The sequence below is a fragment of the Astatotilapia calliptera genome, chromosome 1 (genome assembly GCF_900246225.1).
Source record: "Astatotilapia calliptera chromosome 1, fAstCal1.2, whole genome shotgun sequence".
Classification (NCBI taxonomy): Eukaryota; Metazoa; Chordata; class Actinopteri; order Cichliformes; family Cichlidae; genus Astatotilapia; species Astatotilapia calliptera.
Window position 1 is genome coordinate 15,918,569 of NC_039302.1, and position 13,011 is coordinate 15,931,579.

General features: G+C 41.4%; 1 long non-coding RNA gene across 1 annotated transcript; it reads right to left on the minus strand.

Annotated features, from left to right (window-relative positions):
* Positions 1-902: 902 nt before the first annotated feature.
* On the minus strand, positions 903-3,635 carry LOC113020272 (uncharacterized). The gene is made up of 4 exons (XR_003272179.1): positions 3,520-3,635; positions 2,508-2,607; positions 2,090-2,185; positions 903-1,608 (listed from the first exon to the last, which is right to left on the minus strand). It is a non-coding gene; the product is annotated as an uncharacterized LOC113020272 (long non-coding RNA).
* Between the last annotated feature and the right edge of the window lie 9,376 nt (positions 3,636-13,011).

The window sequence follows — 13,011 nt, forward strand, 5'->3', positions numbered from 1 at the left end:
AAAAAGTAATCCCGTTGCTTTGCTGATTACTTATTTTCAAAAGTAATTAATTACTTAGTTACTTAGTTACTTTTTAAAAACACGATTTACAACCTGAAGAGGTGATAAAGCGATAGATCTTTCAGCTCAATTCTACTTTTTCTACATAACCCATCATACAAAATGTAATCCAATGGAAAAGTCTCTTTTTAAAACTTGTTTTATTAGTTTTAATCTTTTAACTTTATGCATCAAGCAAAAATTAAATTATATGCACCATTCTCTGACTTGAATAAATTAGTTTAACATTTAAACCTATTTTCTACACATTCCAGCACATAAAATAAAATATTTTTTGTGTTTACACTCAGTCTTTCAAATAGATGCAAGTAAAACACAGCAGAAAATAAATAAAGTCAAAGACTCAGCGGTCCTGTTGCTCTATTTTCACCTGTAAAACAGGAGTAGGGTAGGCGGAGGTTTACCCTGGTGCAGGTGTGCCGCGGTCACACTGTAAACCCGAATCAGTTGACTGAACTTAAAACATTTGTGGAAACTGATTACCTCAAAAGTTTTAAGTACACAAACTCATCTTTTCTAAGTATGGGGTACTCAAAATTTGTATTTATTGTTAACTTAAAAATTTTAAATTATATTTTTATTTTATTAATTGAGCTTTACTTAAAAACTATATACTTTAATTTTAATATTTTTGTGTTTTTTGTAGTTTACTATTTTGATCCAACACAATGCAATTATATTACAAACTAAACGCAAATTATATGATTATTAATTAAAAGAAATGTATTATTAAATGTTTGAGTGTAGACTAGTAAAAAAAATTAGAGAAATTCATTTACTTCACATTTTGTTTATTTAACATTTTTTATGGAAATGTAAAAACATCACTTAGTGTTTTTATAAAACCACTAACATGGACATTGGCACCATAAAGTGAGCATTATAAATTCAATGTAGAACATGTATCTTTTTATAAAATCACAAAGGACAACATCAGTCCTAATTGCATCTTTCTCAAAATACATAAATTCAAAATAAAAAGTCAAATACTAATCACTTTTGTTTGAAAAAGAAATGAAAAACAATTTTATAAAATGGGTACAAATAAAGATGATCATCTTCCAAATAACCAGAGCAAAGTTAGGTAAACTGATGGAATTAAATCCACCCAAAGTCTGTAGTAAACTTAAAGTGCTTTAAATAAAGTGCTTAAAACAAAGTGCTCAGTAACAGAGTGCATGTCCTAACAAACATTGCCTTATATTCCTTCCAGAACTACTCTTTCAGCAACAAATCATTTTTAAAAGCATGTAGGCAGGGTTTCAGAGGTTTGCCGTCAACAAGCCCCATGAAGATTTTTTGGACAAAGGTAAATGTGTGAACGAGCTTCCTGGGGTAGTCTAAATGCAGAGCATAGATCAAGCCAAACAATAAGGCAAATGCATCTGCAAATCTGGGAATATCACGCATCACCAAGTCGCCTTCCACCACAATGGCCATGCTTGAGGAAGTAAAATGGACTGGACTGGTCTGGGAAGCGCCGTCGGTAACCACTGTGAGAAGGGCAACTGGAGTGTCAATGAGGGTCGACTCATCCAATGTGTCCGCCTGGAATAGACACAGTATCAATAAGTAAGGTTGGTTTGAGAGAATGTGACAAGCAAGACCTGTAATCTAGCAAAAAATTCAGCAGTGTAGTGGGTTACTTTGTAACGGGTTAGGGTACTCTACTTTTTTGAAAAATGTACATTAACGCGTTAGCTTCTTGCATTACATAATTAGTATGTTTGTTATTTTTCTAAAAAAAAAAAAAAAAAAAAAGAAGTCACTTTTTATTTTATGACTTTATCTCAAAAAGAAACTAAATCTTGACTTCAGCCTTGTTTTTGGGGCCACCTGCAGCATAGCCGAAGTGCTGTGATACGCCTGTGCCCTGCTCCTGACCCTGTGTGTGTGTGTGAGGGTTTTCTAAAGAGAGGGTATTTTGCTTGTACAATTTGGTAGCTGCTAGGGTATTAAATTGTATTTAAAAAAATCCATGGTGTTTTATCTCACTGGCAGAATTTAAGTGATGCAAAAATACACTTACATTACATGTCTTAAAGAATTCTGGGTCCTCCTCCCGCAGGTATACAGGAAGGGCACGAAGCACTGCAGTGCGTTTCACGTTGATATCAGGCGCCTCCTAAAAAGGGAAAAGAAAAGTTCATTGAACACAAAGTTTTCAGGTGTCATTCTTTTAGGGAGAATACATGTTTATGAAACTGCATGACATGTGACTCTACATAATTTTGGAGACATTTCTTTTAAGACACAACCTTTCTGTCTCTTATGACAAAGAGTCTGTATCTTACTCATTTGACAAAAATCCTACACAGTATTTTAAAGTAACATACCAGATCAGAGCTGTAATCTGTATAAAACACAGATGTTCAAAGCAAGGAAAAATTGAGTTTTTATCAGTGAAACTTTTAATTTGTGTTAATTTTATCATTATCAATATTCACCTGAAGATCATAATGATTCAGGATGGTTCACAGAGCCTCTGATATCTTGCCAGTCCGTGCAGCCTTCTGTCTGTATAGAGCCATAAGTCGTGGTGTGTGTCTGTCAAGTTCAGCGTAGAACTGGTCAGTGATAATTATATACTCAGCCATCATTACAGCTTTCAAAAATTTCAAAAGTACACTGTACATTTCATGACAAAATAAACACTTAGCATGGTAAAAAAAAAAAACCTTACAATTACTGCTGTTTACTTTGAGTGCAGTCTTGAATTCTATGGCCGATCATCCAACAGTCCAAAACATAGGTAAGAATTTCAGATGTTACAAAGTCACAGGCCATCATTCCATTTAGTCATGGTAAACAGTAACCCTCTTTTAGTTTTAAGTTTTTACCATATAATCAACATTGTCTCACCATGTATAAATTCTGTTAAGTTGGAAAAAAAAAAAAAGAAAAAAAAAAAAAAAGCACAATTTACACTGCAGTTATTTTAAAAAACCAAGCCAAACTGCGGGATAAATCTTTGCAAAGACACATTGTTATGCAATAGTACATAATACATCAGTGAGATACTTGTAATATTACACAGAACTTCTACTTACAAACTACTTCTTTTACAGGCTGCTGCTTAAGATAGAAGTTGCCACTGCTAGCTAAGTCACTTTTGAATGATGCTAATGAGAAGAAGAAAAAAACCCGGCCGAACAATGAGGCTGCTGTTGTAAAAACGCCAACTTTCTTGCGTTGGCAATGGGTCGTTAAAATATCACTAAGACACTTTCTTTATGTGCAATTCTTATTAAAACTGTGTTTTAATCGGTTAAAACTGTAAAACTGACGATATCATCGGTTTGAAAAAGAGCGCGAACAACAGCGAACAACAATTCACTACCTGGGTCTGTGCTGTTTAACACAACGGCGCATTCAAAAACAAGTTAATGGCTGCAACATATTAATATACTTGCTTTTTTACGGAAAAAATAAACATAACGAAGGTTCCGTTTTACTTACAAGTTTCTCCAAATGTGCTCTCCGGTCGCTCGAGAAGGGCAGCCATATTGAACAGAATTTTCTGTCAACGTCGTTCAGGTTAGAGAGAAAACGTCATGACGTCATGACGTACAAATGCGGAGCTCGAAAAAAAAAAACATTTACTCAAAAATCATAATTAAAAAAGCAGTATTTACTCTTAACTTCTAAGCCATGTACAATTATAACTGTTTGAATCGTTAAGAGAACAGAAAAGTTTTAAGTTGTTTCAACTTTGTGACGCATTTTAATTGTTGTATCCACAAACTTTATAAGTCAGGTGGACTGTTGGGGTTTACAGTGCAGTTGAAGAATCCGCGAGTTTCTCTGTGAATTTCCCATTACGTCGTTGCGCACTCGGTGCTTGCTTGGAAGTTTAGGGGGTTTTTTTCCCTGTAAAAAGAAGTTTTCTTCCCATGCACAACGGACACTAATGTTTTTGTCACTTTTTATGGAATCAAACTCAAAGTAAGGTCAGTACTTCCACGCTTTAAAGGCTGCACGCTCATACTCTCTCCCGCACTCGATATATTATCCATTGTTGATCTGCACACAGCTGTTGTCACGAATGTCGCACTCACTTACGTCACTGTCATGAGACATTCTCGCAAAAAACTCATGGTTTTAGTAGATTAGATTAGATTAGATTAGATTAGATTAGATAGATTAGATAGAACTTTATTAATCCCTCGGGTGGGTTCCTCTGGGAAATTCGATTTCCAAAAAAGCACAGCACCGACAGAAGTTACAGTAATGCAGCGTTCCTACGGGAAAGTAACGGTAATCTAATTACCGTTTTTGCAATAGTAATCCCTTACTTTACTCGTTACTTGAAAAAGTAATCAGATTACAGTAACACGTTACTGCCAATCTCTGATTATTATTATGATTTTAAAAGCTATAACAGGTGATATCTGTGATTTCCTGCATCAATTCTTAGAAAGTGTCCACATAAGTCCAAAAGTGCTGTAGCCTTCAACTCCAGAGAAAGATTAATTGAATATTTCTTTTTTTTTTTTTTTTTTTACCATCACTGTTTGATTTGCACTCAGCATTGACATAAACCCACACAGGCTACACATGATAGAAAACATTCCTCAACGTGAAAATATGTTCGTCTTGTTGTGAGTAGCTGCACCAGTTCTATAAAAAAAATCTTGAGAATAACATACAAATATGTTCATGAAAATCACAAACATACTTTTACACAGACATAAACACACAGATATATTCCTCTTGTGTGCTGGGCGCCTGTCACTCAGCATGTCACCCTGGCATCTGGAGTACACCCGCCTCCACCCAAATTAAAACAAGGAGGGAAAAAAGATATTTTCCAATTCAGCAGATGTGAGTCATTTCATCTTGTGATTCAAATGAGTTTTGTGTTTTGTGTGAACAGATGTCCGTACCCCGCCTCCTTTATCAACATTAGCTGATTGGGTTTTAGCATGCAGCTTGCCGTGCCTCTGCCTCACAGGTACTAACACACTAATCTGCCTCTGCACAGCTGTGCAGCACAGTGGAGGAGGGAAGGGAGGAAAACAAGCATGAGAGTAAGGGCAGAATGGGATGATGGAGAAGGGCTGAAAGGGATGGAGAAAAAGATGGAGGGGAGGGAAGGAGGGTAAGAGGGAGAGCCAGAGGGCGATAAGAAGAGAGGATGTTAGTGAGACAAGAAGAAGACTTTGAGAAAAGAAACTGACGCTAGGAGAGAGGATGAAAGAGACATAACAAAGAAGAGGAGGGCAGAGAAAGTGAGAATAGAAAAGTGAATGAAGGAGTTGATCGCAAAGTTTTCATAGCAGTGTGTGTGTGTGTGTGTGTGTGTGTGTGTGTGTGTGTGTGTGTGTGTGTGTGTGTGTGGTGAGGGCAGTGGCTCTCAGATAATCCTTCAGCAGCTTCTTGGCCTGTGGCTGTTCATACAGAGAGCACCTGCAGCACAGCGAGGGTCACACCGTGGCGACACACTTTCTGCTCTAATAGCGTGTGTGCTTGCAGGTGGATGTGTGGGTCGCTTCATCATTGTGTGTCGCCAGTGATTGTGCGTGTGTGTGGCTTCATCATTGTGAAGCAGATTTGTGTGTCCCGCTCCAAGCCATCTTAAACTCAATTCTGCACTTCTCCTCTGAACTGAGATGTTAGATATCTGAAGGTGTGATTCTGTTGAATCTGTGTGTGTGTGTGTGTGTGTGCGCGTGTGTGTGTGTGCGTGTGTGACAGGACAATGTGGCATGGACCTCTGGTGCGTTTGTTTACGCAGCCATCGTGCCACAACAACGGGACTCTTTCTGTCTGCGCACCTGTTCAGCAGTCCTGACATCAGCAGCACTCAGCACACAAAGACCACCTCTGCACCCTAGAGGGGAGCAGCAGGAGGGGAAAATGAATTAGGGCTTTGGGAGGAGCGGACTAGAGGGAGGGAAAGTGCATCCAGTGATGAGAGGTAAGAAAGAGCGAGAGTTCGTGGAGAGAAGTTGAAAGCCTCGGTCAGAAACACACGGAGACAGAGGTATGATGTGCCAGAAAGCGGGAGAAAAGTCTGTAAGAACAGGCTGAAGACAGGGAGCAACACAAAAGCTAGGTCTGTAACATAGTTGGTGATGCTAAAAAAAAGGGGGGGGGGAGGAAGGGGGGGTGACAGTGAGGTAAGGTGGTTGGGTGCTGTGTCCCTCGCGTCATTCTCCTCCACCCCGGGAGTTGATCGGGTGCACTCAGCTTGTGAGCTCATTAAAAAGCACCCATTATCCCGACATTTGCACGCATCGCATGCAAAACTAATTTACTTGTAAGAAATTAAAAGTTCATTTTAATTGAGCTCGCGCTGCAGTATGCAAATTAGGAGTACATAATGTACATTGATGCGGAGCAGACAACACACTGAAAATGGACTTAACCCTTTCATAACAATATGGGGAATCCTTAAGTGAAAATTATTAACAAAGACAACTCCAAAACATAGCTAACCTGACAGTGAATAACAGAGATAGAGTGACAGAGTGTGTTTTTTATGTATAAAAATATAAATTAGGATAGATGGATGGTTACCTCAGTAATACTGACAAGGCAGCACAGTATGAATTGCTAAAAAAAATAGCAGAACCCAGTCTCACATATAAAGTCTGTGCTGGATTCTTTTTAAAAACATTTTTCAGTCTGAATCTGAATCACTGGGCTAAGTGTCTATATACTTTTTTCTTGAGTGATGGTCTATGTGACAGCAGCGTTTAACGCTCAGTTGGGCAGTGAAATAGCAACAATCTATTTGTCTATTGCTCAGGTAGAGGTCAGTTGTGTCAAATAAAGGTTGGGGTCAGGAAGTGAATAAGGTGGAGCTGAGCTTTCATTTCTTCTACACTTGTTTGTCTCTCATCTTAATGGGAACTCCGTGCCCTGACCTTCTTGATCTAGCCTTCAGCCTGTCAATAGCCAATACTGATCAATAAAAAGGCACAGTCACCTGCAGTTTTCCATTAGCGGACAGATTGGTTGATGAGTCATAGGGAAGCTTGTGCAAACATCTGTGAGCACCGATATGGATGAGTCAAAGAGTGCAGTGATTGTAAACAGATTCAAGCCTTTACTAGATAAAATGGCGTAACGAGCAATGGATCCCTTCTTGCTTTTAATCTGTGCTGATCGCTAATTAACACTAAAGCGTTTGTTGCGATGGGTCTGTTCCTTTCAAATCAAAACAGGACAAAGAAGAGATTTAGCTCTTTCACCACTGTTTGTAGCTGTGTCAGTGTGATCTCAAATAACCAAAAATCTGCTCTATTTTCACACGGGAGTAGCAGCTTTACTACAGTGGCCCTGAAAGGTCAAATGGAGTACGAATGAAAACACCAGCAAATAGAAAAACGTCTGCGAAAGCGCAAAAAAACCCATATCAGAAGTTGAATAAAACACAGCAGGAAAAGGATAAAAAACAACAAAAGAAGAAAACGCAGCGGAAGTGTTTCTGGGGACACAATAACATGACGGACTATGACAGCTGTGTGTGTGGCAGAGAGGAAAACATACAAAGGATTATAATGAGACCCACTTAAAAGGAGCAGAGGGTTTATTGGAGTTGTCAGGGAGAAAAAGATACAAGGTAATGTCTTTTAATCACATGATTCATATAATGCTGTAGATCTCTGTAAGCTCTCAGCTGCCCTTCTGTCACATTACTGTCTCCACAAAAACACTTCCGTTTTGTTTCATGACCTTTTTAAAAATTTTGAATTTTTTCTTTCTATTTTGATCTTGACTTGTGTCCTTTTGCAGCATTTTTTTTTATTTTTTTTGTATTTACTGGTGTTTTCTTAAGATGCAGTCCATTTGAACTCACCACTGTACTTTGGACATATACACATTACAAGACTTGGGGAGTGTTGGGAAAAGCTTGGGATGGGTGAGGTTTGTACAGCTAGGAACACATTTCTGTTGTAGGGGGAAAGGAGCAGGAATGGAGAAATGAGAAATATACTACATACACTGAGAAATGGGGAACAAGAAAAGGTTTTTATTGTTATTAGCTTACTGGCCTCACATTTTCTACACAGAACACACAAAGAAAGGAGGCAGATTGTGTAATTTAAAGTCTGCTGAATCAGCACTGACTCAGCAAAGTGTTTCCCTCCATGCTGCCGGGTTCACCCAGTGATGACAGGTGAGTCTGGCACTCACAGGGCATGGATGGTTGGCACAGAGGGTCGGCTACAGAGCCACATTGAAGGCGGGTGCGTTGCTAGCTGGCGTGTGCAGCCTCTTAATGAGCAAAGTGTTGATTTGGCGCTGATCCTAATAGGATCAAAGCTGTCATTTGGCTCTCCCGATGGCTGACAGGAGGCCAACCCTGGCACACCACCAAGAAGGAAGAGCGAGAGACGACAACACTTTCACAGGACACATCTACACAGAGTAAAACTGATCATCTTCTCTATTTGCTGTCTCTTTCTCTGCCCCACCCCCTGTATTTTTTGCTTTTAACTCACATTCTTTCATTTCTTTATCTCCTCCCTTCGATCTCCTTTATAGGCACGTCTAATATACTCTCTCTACATAAACATATGCCAGTATACAAAAGAGCAAATGGAGCTCCAGTTCATAATTGTAACTCAATTGTAAGTCAGGATTACTACGATATAGCCCTGACGCATGTTCCTCTGTATTTGAATGTGCTGTCAGTCTACTGGAAAAGCCTCAAGGCCCCTATTTCTAGCAAACAGAAATCACCCACAGTGAGGGCAATAGGAGCAATGTTTATTGAATGTAGCTAGATGATATTGTAATGCACTAAGGGGTGTCTCAGCTGGCTTCAGCTCATTGAGAAGAATGATTTATTGTGCAGGAGTAAGTGAGGTTTATTTTGGCTTGGGAGTGCTGCATGCCCTAAGGGCTGGTGATGGATTCAGACACACACAAACCCACACACACGCATGTATTGTCATTTACAGATACATACAGAGAGCACTAGGAACAACTTAAAGGTGTGTGTAGTCACATTAAAATAGTGTGAAATAGTATGCAGAAGAAAACGGATTTTAAAATCCCAAAAGCAGATATAATAAAGAGAGCAAGGGCAAAAGAAAGGAGACAAAGACAAAGAAAAAAAATCAGTCCCCCCTCTGCTTTCAAATTAAAATGCAAATGTTTTTCTTTTTTTTTTTTTTTTGTTATCATTATTTGCCTCATCCTCTTCATCCCACATGCCACCCCCACCCTTTCGCCCTCAAATCCCACCCAACCCCCCCACCCCCTCGTCTCCTCCATCCTTTTGTCTCAAAATTAGTGAAGCAGAGTGCTCGGGCGGCTAATTATGTATTCAAATGAAAGAGGCTCGTTAATGTTGCACTGGGGAGAGGCAAGATGATTGGGAGAGGGTGATGGAATTGAAATGAGTGCTGGGGTGTCGTTCGCTCACTCACTCGCTCGGGTGGCGGTGGCTGCGGCGGTGGTGGAAGAGGCAGCGGTGCATCTGGAACCAGCCGAGCGCATCCCGGCAGATGTCACCTCCCGGGGGGTGATTGGAAGGCAGGGTGGGGAGAGAGAGAGAGGATGAGAGAGAGGGGGGGTGCTTGGGGAGCAAAGGGGGTTGGGGTAAGGTAGAAATGGAATAGTTGGAGGCGTGGGGTGGGGGTGTAGAGGGGGGTGTGATGTTGGGGGTAAGGAGAGGGGGAGTACACGGTCAGACAGGAGACGCACACCTCACAATGACAGGATGGGTGGGGAGTAAAGAGGGAAAGCGAGGCAGGGTGGGAGGGAAGGGTGATGGGAGGAGGGGCGTGTGTGTGTGGGGGGGGCAACATGGCTTTGTTTCTGCAGAGGACACACAAAGAAGAGAAATGGGATGGTTAATTTAGCTCAGTGGAGAAACAGGGAAAAAAACAGAAATGAGCTAATGAGTATGTTGTTCTTGTCTCTCTATATGCTTCCTCTGCTATGTGACCTGCTGCAGCACGTATCTGTGAGGATCTGTGAAGTTCTGACTAGACACCTGCACTCAAATAATGCATTAAAGCGCTAAGCAGGCATGCATTTGTGCTTTTATAGCAGGGATCCATCACTCGGTGAAAAAGGTATAAATCTAAAACTTTAGAGACAACTTTAGGGTAGCGAAAGCGTTGTGCACACATCACCAATGCAGAGGCTCAACATGAGTTTACTCTGGGATTCAGCGGTTCTGTGGAGTCGAGAAGGGAGTGAGCAGTGAGGTGTATTGAGTCATGCTGCAGAGGAAAAATTTCACATTGAATGATGCACAGGCAGAGATGAGGTGAGGTGTTCATACTGCTCCAACCAGCCATCTGCTCTCTGTGTCCTTCATCTGACATACTTCTCAACCATATTGGCCCATACACACACACACACACACACACACACACGCAAAGTTTACTCCAGTCCGATCCTGTATTCATGAGGACTGTTCTGCCAGCTCTGTACCCTGAGGCCTCTGGCCCCGTGGCCTGCAGCTATCATTAGAGAGAGCCTGTACTCTCATTATTGATCCCCTGCCTGATAATCAAATGCATGCTCTGTCCCTAGAGGGCACCACTGGGACTGGTGTCCCCCACCTGCCTTGCACCTCTGTTGTAAGAGTGTTCCATCAACGACACATCAGTTCACTCACACACACAAACACGTAGACTCAACCTCCCAATGCAGCAGACAGGACAGAGGCATCTATCTATCTATCTATCTATCTATCTATCTATCTATCTATCTATCTATCTATCTATCTATCTATCTATCTATCTATCTATCTATCTATCTATCTATCTATCTATCTATCTATCTATCTATCTATCTATCCATCTATCTATCTATCTATCTATCATGTTTGTGTCTGTTGCTCACTCCCTTTCTATTTCTCCTTCTTTCTCTCCCTTCCCTCCCTTTCTTCCTTTTTTTCTTCCCCGAGTCTCTGACGGAGATGCATGGTGTTTCTAATTTGGCATGCAGACATTAATTCCAGCACAGCTGCTGCCTCCTCCTCCTCCTCCCTCCATCCTCTCCCCACCTTCCTCCGCCACCCTCAACCCCATATCTCCTCCTCCCTCACTCTCTCCCTGAAGGCTTCTCTCTAATGTGCAGCTTCAGAGAGGCGCGGCAAATTAACACCATTTGTTCTGCGGAGCATGCCTTCTTCTCAACACTACAAGCATATCTTATGAGGTTTTCTAAATGTGAGAGGGAGCAGAAATGAGAAATCCACAGAAATGATACAATGTTGTTTTTCCCCCTATTCAAACCCACAGTAGGTGCGAGTGCAAAACAAATCCTGTTTTGTTGTTTTTTCACATTTGTACACAAGAGATCTCAAACCTTGTTGCTTTCTTATCTCCGCAAAGTTGTGCCTTCAGCGACAAACGCTCTTTTACTTTTACTCGCCAGCAGTGACATAGATCAAAATGTGTGAATTGTCTCTGCTACAACAGTCAACATCTGTGCAACTGCTGAGATCTATGTCGCCTTTGTTGCACTAGCACTATTTATCCATTAGCGCGCCACGTTATGATCTCTTGAAACAAATGTTTGATTCAATCTTAAACCCCCTCCCATTAGAAGCAAATATCTGTTTTGTCAGAGGGATAGCAGCTGAAATGGTGAGCCATATGCGTGAGCGGTGCAAAGGGAGAAAACAAAGCAAAGGAGGTAGAGGAGGAGTGGTGGGGAGAGGAAGGTGCAGAGAGGCAGGAGCATCTGTATACTCCCAGACAGGTTGTTTTGGTATTCTAAGTCCTGGCTGACGGGAATATTGAATATGGCAGACCTACCTTTGCATACTGCACACAAAGAAAACACAGCCACATGCGTGCATACACTCGCACAGACACATATACACAGCCCTCCAGACTTTCACCTGCCCCACCGCCCCCTGCATAGACCCAGCAGTGCTCCCTCTCTCTCTCTGTGGGCATAGCTCTTTTTGAACCATGGGCTAATTCCCTCCCTCCTTCCTTTCCTGCATCCCCCTCTTCTTGTCCTCTCTTCACTGTACCTCCCTCCTTTTCAATCCTTCATCATCCTCTTTTATTTGCTTTTATTTCCTCCCTGCACTCTTCGGTCCCTCTCCCCCTCTTATCCCACATCGTCTTGCCTCCCTCCTTCTCCTCCTTGCCTCCCAGATAACAGCATTATTAACTGGCCTAGTTGACCTACACTCCCGATAAACTCATCCCGCTGAGGATCCCTGCTTTCTTTCCCCGCTGCCGTGTGGGGTTTATATCTTACGGAGCCGAGGAAACCGCAAACACTGAATGATCACAAGAAAGTCTAACTGTGAAGAGATTGGCGATAGAGATACGCACGCTCACGCAGGCAGAGAAAATCAAAGTAAAAAAACAGGGGATAGAGAAGGACATTCAATGTAGCATTCACAGCCAAATGTTTGCAATGTTTGTAGCTAATAATTGAAAAATTATATTAGCAGCTAATTAGCTGAGAATGTAAAAGCAATTTTGATTAGCTAGAGTGGAAATGGTGCCGGATGTGGGCCAGAGAGTAGTCAGCTGTGCCTCAGCTGGCAGAGAGCTGAATAACCTCTTTACCACAGGTGCATGCTGGGAGACTGCAGGGGGATCTGTCTCTGAAACTAAACAAATGCTCGGCTTCAGAAGAATCTCTTACTTAAACACAGGCGTCGTCTTGTTACGTCTTTCACAATTTTTACTGTATAGGGAAAAGGAAAAATCGAAGTGTGTAATTAAACACGTAGATAAACTGTTGCAGAAGGAAAAGATGAATGAGGCATGCAGGGAGAGATGGTAATAGAGCAACCAGATAGACTTGCCTGTTTTTTTTTTTTCTTATTTTAAACCAGAGAAGAGGGAGGGAAACAATGCAAACAAGAAAAAGAACAGGGGAATAGAGAGAAAGAAACGAGGGATGAAGTGTTGCTGCACTTGGAAAGCTGCCGCCACATCTGCTCGTCCATGATGTCTGCGCGGCAGCCGTCAGCTGTCATTTTGGACCGCAGTCAAGTGGAGCAGA